This window comes from Toxorhynchites rutilus, chromosome 3 (assembly GCF_029784135.1).
Source record: "Toxorhynchites rutilus septentrionalis strain SRP chromosome 3, ASM2978413v1, whole genome shotgun sequence".
In the NCBI taxonomy this organism is placed as follows: Eukaryota; Metazoa; Arthropoda; class Insecta; order Diptera; family Culicidae; genus Toxorhynchites; species Toxorhynchites rutilus.
This window is the reverse complement of record NC_073746.1, coordinates 118184710-118191984: the sequence shown is the minus strand read 5'-3', so window position 1 is coordinate 118191984 and position 7275 is coordinate 118184710. Positions and strand designations below refer to the sequence as shown.

Here is a 7275-nt window from a genome sequence, read left to right as displayed (position 1 = left end):
GTACACATTCACAGCAGAGTGAGACACCTAAAGGATCCATTCTTCTAAAAAATCGAACAATTCCTTAGAATTTAAAAACAGCATTTAAACACTCTCTAAAACAATATTTCTGGAAAAATGACATTTCAAAATTGAAAAAATCCCGACCATATATTCCGTTGAATACAAAATCTTCCTGCGAACCATTGTTGTAAGGATCACAACTGTAAACAATCGCGTACCCTGTTAGCTCGGTCGACTTGAATCAAGCGTCACCGCGAGGGCAATGAGCAAGTTCCGGTATGCCAGAGAGAGGGCATATCAGAAATCGCTGCCACTGCTCCTTCATTCGGGTCGACGCCGTCAAACAAACCGCTCGCGACAAAATAAACCGGTAGCACTCAACGAACCGCGGGATTTTTTTTCCCTTCACCAAGTGGGGGTGTGAATCAGTAATAAGAACGTAATCATATCAGAAACGCAAAAATTAGAATTTAGAAAGTGAGAAGAAGTTGAACATCGTGAGGAAAAAAGCTAGTTCCGTTTTCTGTACCTTCGTTTCCATGTAAACGCCGGAAATGTGTGAGTGGTATGTGTATGTTAGTTGCTGTTGCTACTGCCAATGTGTCGTCACCGGGAAGAGAGAGAGAGAGAGATGCGGATGCAATTTTCTCTTCCAATCCACTCCGTGGAGCCAAATCCATGTTTGTTTGAGAGCGTCGCGGCTGTGGGTGGCTTTCGGGTGGAACGGGAAAATGTGAAGTTGCTTTCACGAGAATTGGCGCTGTGATTGCAATTATTTTCTTCTCCCCCACCAAATCGTCCGCGATATGTGGCTTGTACTCGACAGTGTTTTTTTTTCCTTGTTGTTGTTCAGTCAAGTGGTTCTATTAGGTCATCACCATCGCATCTTTATTAATATTCAGGCATTCTATTGTTGAGACTGTCAGTGTGATACAAACATAATCAATCAATTCTCGGTATAGTTTAATCAACCGGAATCGATCGGTTCCTCGGCGCTGGTGGACGTAATAATAACGATCACGATCATGAAAGTGTTGACTAACTGAAAACGGAACTTGCTGATGTCTGTTGCTAATGATGACTCTGTAGTGAATGAATTTGATGTAATTACAGATAATCTAGTGAATGTCCTATATCCTAGTTACACTGGGTATATTAATGAAGTGAAAGTGAATTGACTGTGTATTCGATAATTCATTTTGTTTGAAATTGTTTTCGGCTTTTATAACTGATTCCATTGATCGAAGCATGTGTTACTGCACATTAACACTGACATTCTATTTTGTATATTTTCGTGTCTTTGGCGTTCGATTAATTTCTTGTTTTCCTTTTTATTTTAAAATTTTATGGTTAAAAATTTCATAACAGACACATCGGGCAATTAGATGTCGAGTTATTGTTTTATGATTGACGCTGTGTTTAAAGTTAACTGTTGACTACCCAGCAAACATTAAATCGTATAACTTGGCATAATCTAAGTCGTATATAAAGTGGGATCGAACCTTCATCGCGTATATCTAAAATCCTATAAGATGCGACACGACAGATTAGGTCGTAATTGTGTTTAACAAACAATGATTTTATGATATGAACTATCGTAAAATTGAGCTAACGAACATCATATACGCATATCAGGCAGATGCAGTTCGAGAGTCACATAAACGTATAACTTGAATCAATGTAGTTATGCGCAAAATCGTGTTACATGCTGTGCAATATCATTCAACAGCAAATCATGTTAGATAGTAAATGAGGGTATATTACATCATATTAGGCTGTCAAAAAAGTCCTGCGGTATTTTTTTTGAATTTTCATTTGTTCATAAAATTAGTTACAATCATCTGTTTTAAGTCAAATATGCGCCGTTTTGTTCGATGACTTGTTCCCAACGAGATGCCAACTTCATAATACCCCTGTTATAGAAGCTCGCTTCCTTATTGGCAAAAAACTCGGATAGCCAATTTTCACAGGCCTTTTTTGTGGCTAACTTCTGACTACCTAGCTCGTTCGCCATGGACAAAAACAGGTGGTAGTCACTTGGTGCAAGGTCCGGACTATACGGCGGATGCAAAAGAACCTCCCATCCGAGCTCCCGGAGCTACTGGCGCGTCACCAAAGAAGTGTGTGGCCTGGCGTTGTCCTGATGGAAGACAATGTGGCCTCTGTTTATCAAAGATGGCCTCTTCTTCATGAAGGCTACCTTCAAGCGGTCCAGTTGTTGGTAGTACAGGTCCGAATTGAGCGTTGAGGGAAGCAGCTCGGAATAGATTATTCCTTGACAATCCCACCAAACACACAGCAGAACCTTCCTGGCCGTTAATGAGGGCTTGGCCACCGTCTGAGCCGCTTCAGCGGGCTTCGACCACGACCGTTTGCGCTTCACGTTGTCGTAAGTGACCCACTTTTCATCGCCAGTCACCATCCGCTTCAGAAACGGGTCGATTTTGTTGCGATTCAGCAGCGATTCACATGCGTCGATACGGTCAAAGATGTTTTTTTGCGTCAACGTGTGTGGTACCCATACATCGAGCTTCTTTGTGAATCCAAGCTTCTTCAAATGGTTAATAACGGTTTGATGACTTATCCCCAGCTTATGCCGGTCTTTCTCGGCTAATTCAGCGATTTTGGAAAATGTATCGGGTCCATAAACTGCACAAATTTTATTGGCAGCTTGAAATGCATTTTTGCCTTTGTCATAGTAGTACTGTAAAATATGTCGGATTTTCTCTTTATTTTGATCCATATTTGCGACACTATAACTCACGAACGACTTAACCAAACAAAACAATGTCAAGGACTATATATTAGTGCGCAAAAATACCTTTCCAACAAGCTATAGTATGACTCGATACAATGAATTCAACTAGAACTACGCGCTTACAACGACACCTCGCGGAAATACCGCAGAACTTTTTTGGCAGCCTAATATTATGGATTTGACACATCAATATTGTTGATGTTTATTTCAAGACGAATCTATTATATAAGGTGCGGTCGTTTGGTCACCAAGTTGGATAGGATAACAAAACGAAAGAATCATTTATCTGAAACATGATACGAGGTATGGCTATTAAATAACGAGACTGCGCGCCTTGTGGGCGCCCTAAAGGGGTGGGGGGAAAACGAATAGTGCTTTCGGTAGCTTGAAGTGTCTGCTATAAACGTACGAAAACACGTTTTTGTCACTATAGTAGTTTGCGAGCAGCAGTGGTTTGAATGGAACGTGGTTTGTAGTGCGCGTCGGAAATCATGTGTGACGAAAACCTCGTAGAGAGAGTTAAACACAAGCGCTCGAAATTCTGCATTATCTCAATAAGTTCAGTGGTATTCAGCTACTACTATTACTAGTACTTTTGTTTAAGATCGAATCATAATGAAGTTTCACGATAGTTCCAGTGTGGCTTTGTCGTATTATCCAACCTGGTAGTATACCTCAAGGCGCTTTGGTTTTTTGGCTTTGCAAAATTGCTAAGTTGGTTTACAAATAGACGAATTTCATGCCAACTCGTCCCAGGAGTTGGCAGCACCATCTCAGATGGTAGTGAAACGTTGTGGGTGTAAAGACATGGGTCATTCAAGAAACTTTGCATACTAGAAATATTCGGAAAACAATTAGACTACCTTTTGGAAAAAGCCAAAATTTCAAAAAATAACCAAAAAAATTTTGGAAAAAAATTTCGCTGACAAAAAAGGTATTTTAAAAATTAAAATTAATTTTTCTTAAAAACGTATTGTTTTAAAATTCCCGAAAATACATATATGAATATCCCTTACAATTTCCAACAAGTCGTCCATACATCGGAAGATGGACACTTTTACAGAGAAAAAGTTTTTCGAACAACAACTTTTTCATGTTTTCTTTGAAAAAAATACAACGTATCCTAATTTTGTTTAAAGTCAAGATAGCGATATAGCGTATTCGACAAAGTTTTAGATCTTGTTAATATAAAATTTTTTGTCGAAGACACCAACTTTCTATCTGTCATAGTTTTTGGAATATATGTTATTTTTGTATGCAGACTCCTGAAAAAAATAATGTTCTGCTCGTAATATTTTTCTGTGTAAATTCTCACGTTTGACATGTTCTTGACATGTTTTTAAATATAGAAAAGTTAGCAGAGCATTTAAAATACGATAATTTATACAAAAAAAAATGTTATGAATTAAACATTAATAGCATTTTTTCAAAGAAAAACACGAAAAAGCTGTTGTTCGAAAAACTTTTTCCATGTAAATGTGCCCATCGTCCAATGTATGGAAAACTTGTTGGAAATTGTAAGGGCTATTTATATCTATTTTTACAGAATTTAAAAAGCATATGTTTTCGAGAAAAATTAATTTGAATTTTCAAAATTTTTTTTTTCCAATTAAATGTTTTTCCAACATTTTTTTTTGATAATTTTTAATGAAAACCAAAATAATTTCCTACATTCCATTCTTTGACTCAAATTTTTAAGGTCTGATATTTTTTTTGTTGGTTTATTTGAAATTTTGAGTTTTTTCAACTTTCGAAAAATCTTAATTTAAAAACTATAACATCTACAAAAAGATGGTCATAGAATGAAATGTAGGAAATTACATAGGTTTCCATTAAAAATTATCAAAAAAAATTTTGGAAAAAAATTTCATTGAAAAAAAAATATTTTGAAAATTAAAATTTATTCTTATCGAAAACAGCTTTTAAAATTCTGAAAACATAGATATAAATAGAATTTCCAACAAGTTTTCCATACATTGAACGATGGGCACATTTACATAGAAAAAGTTTCTCAACAACTATAACTTTTTCATGTTTTTCTTTGAAAAAATGCTATTAATGTTATATTTATTTATTTATATTATATAATTCCTAACTTTTTTTTTTGTCTAAATTATCGTATTTTAAATGCTCTGTGTTACGAACAAAACATTTTTTTTCAGGAGCCTTCATACAGAAATGACTTATATTCCAAAAACTATGACAGATCTGAATCTTTATCGAATGCGCTATATCGCTACGTTGACTTTAAACAAAATTAGGATAAGTTGTATTTTTTTCAAAGAAAATATAATAAAGTTGTTGTTAGAAAAACTTTTTCCCTGTAAAAGTGCCCATCTTCCGATGTATGGACTTGTTGTAAGGGCTATTCATATATACATTTTTGGGATTAAAACAAAAAAATCGTTTTTGAGAAAAATGAATTTTAATTTTTAAAATACTTTTTTTTCAGCGAAATTTTTTTCCAAAAAATTTTTGGTATTTTCTCGTAAAAATTCAACAATTTCCTGCATTTCATCCTTTAACATGAACTTTATAGGTATCATAGTTTTTAAGTTATAATTTTTTGTAAAAATTTAAGAAAAAAAATTGGCTTTTTCCAGAAGTTGTCTATTTTTTTTCGAATATTTCAAGTATGCAAAGTTGGTTAAATGACCCATGTCTTTACACCCACAACGTTTCACTGCTATCTGAGATGGTGCTGCCAGCGGCCAGTCGAGTTGGCATGAAATTCGTCAATAGTATCCAATGATGTAAAACTAATACATTCTGAATTAATTGATAGATCAAATTGTTCTCAGACAATTCAGACAATTGAACAGATTTTTTTCAGAAATTAGATCGTACATCTGAAAAACTTAAATTAAACCACAACACGTTGTTCGTAAAATGAATCACTGTTTTTTTTAAACAAAGGTCAAAATGTCACAAAAAACATGCGTAAAAACTAATCAGGTAACAGCACCATAAAATGTAAATTTAGACTGAACTAAAGGCTACTAAAGGCTCAAGGCTGATCCGCGGTGCGGATTATCCGTGAAAACGAGTTCCTTGGTAACTCTGTAGGCTTTCCCAAAATTTCTCGGTGAGCGGTAGACCCTTGCTCTTTTGTTTTGGTCATGACTTTCACGTTATCTGATCACTGACCACGACCTTATTTCAATAATTTCTGTATCGATAAAACATAGTTTTTATGTTGAAATATTTTTTTTTATTTTCGATTTTCCCTGGTGACCTTTTTATTTAATTCTGTATGTACAGCAGCGATTCAGTGTTGCCAGTTATCGAGAAACAACTCGATTCCCGGAATAAAATTACATCACCTCGTACAGTGCCTCAAGAGTCTACACTGTTCTCTTGTCCGCTCAATCTTGCAGTATTTTTCCGTAATTTGTAAGAGCAACCAAAGAATTGAGCTCGTCCAGCGCAAATTTGTTCACACACCCTGAAATGATACTCAGAACTCCTCTAACTACGAAGATCTTTTAGGGTTGAATTATACAGTGAACGAACGGTGAAGGTTCTGTGACTTTACCATTCGAAGACATATCGAATGGCCAGAATTACTTCGACAAATTACCCTTAAAAGGTAAACTTTTATGCATCCACTCAGCACCATCGTAGCCGGAGGCCTTCATGTTTTCGGAAATAAGACATTCCAAGCCCATCCTCCACGATCTTTGCTTCCTCGGGCTGTATGATGTATGCTAAGCTGTATGAACGATCAATATTAGCCACTTCTACAGTGTCCACATAATTTCTAGATCCAGCGTGCTCAAATATAATTGATCGAAAGATGTCCTTGGGCTTTCTCTTCAGAATTTTGGTCAAGGACCAGAAGGGCTTTGAGTGCGGTGGAATTTGGCGTTGTTTTACTTCGAAGTTTCTATTCCTGAGGTCTCAAATCATATCCTAGCTTAACTTAGTGAGGCGGTTGAACATGATCTTTTTATCCCAGTCACCAGTTCTTTGATATGGCTCCGACAAATGCATCTCAGAATGAAGTGAACTACTGATTTGGAAATCCTGATTGGGCTGTTGGACACCAAGATATTGTAATATAACTCAAAGACCTCCGCAACGATGATTTCTGGAACAGATATCGCAAATTACATCTTATATAAATACTCTCACCGTTCGACATTTTTCGCTTTCAATTCGTATGGAACATAATTTCCTTGCTTTTGGATGTATGTATGCTTTGGGTCGTTTAGAAATAGCTTGTTACTACCAATGATTCTGCAAGCTCTGTTTGTGTTTGACACGAATCTCGATCGCCTAATGTCTCTAATTTTTCGTCTTCAAACATTTTTCGGTTGACCAGGACACTTTTTGTATTTAACACTAGAATCACCACTTTTAAATCGTCTAAACCATTCCCCACAAAATCTAGCGATTGTGCAGATTCACAGATTCGACTTTGAATGGCCCACCCTTCAATTATACTGCATGGGCTGAAAAGTCCCGGGATATTAAATGAAAACATTCTTTTTTGTTTGGGCAAAGCTGTGTTT

At 36.1% G+C, this 7275-nt stretch overlaps 1 protein-coding gene across 5 annotated transcripts in view; it reads left to right on the top strand.

The window, feature by feature from the left end:
• Positions 1–311: 311 nt before the first annotated feature.
• The window catches only part of LOC129775728 (uncharacterized), a 64131-nt gene continuing 57167 nt past the window's right edge, over positions 312–7275 (top strand). Inside the window, exon 1 of one of the 5 annotated variants that reach the window (XM_055780782.1) lies at positions 312–561. The gene's annotated coding sequence lies outside the window, so the exon portion shown is untranslated. Of the gene's footprint in view, positions 569–874; positions 960–1083; positions 1107–7275 lie in introns of those variants that run through there. The other 4 variants (XM_055780780.1, XM_055780784.1, XM_055780786.1 and 1 more) reach the window with 4 other exon arrangements.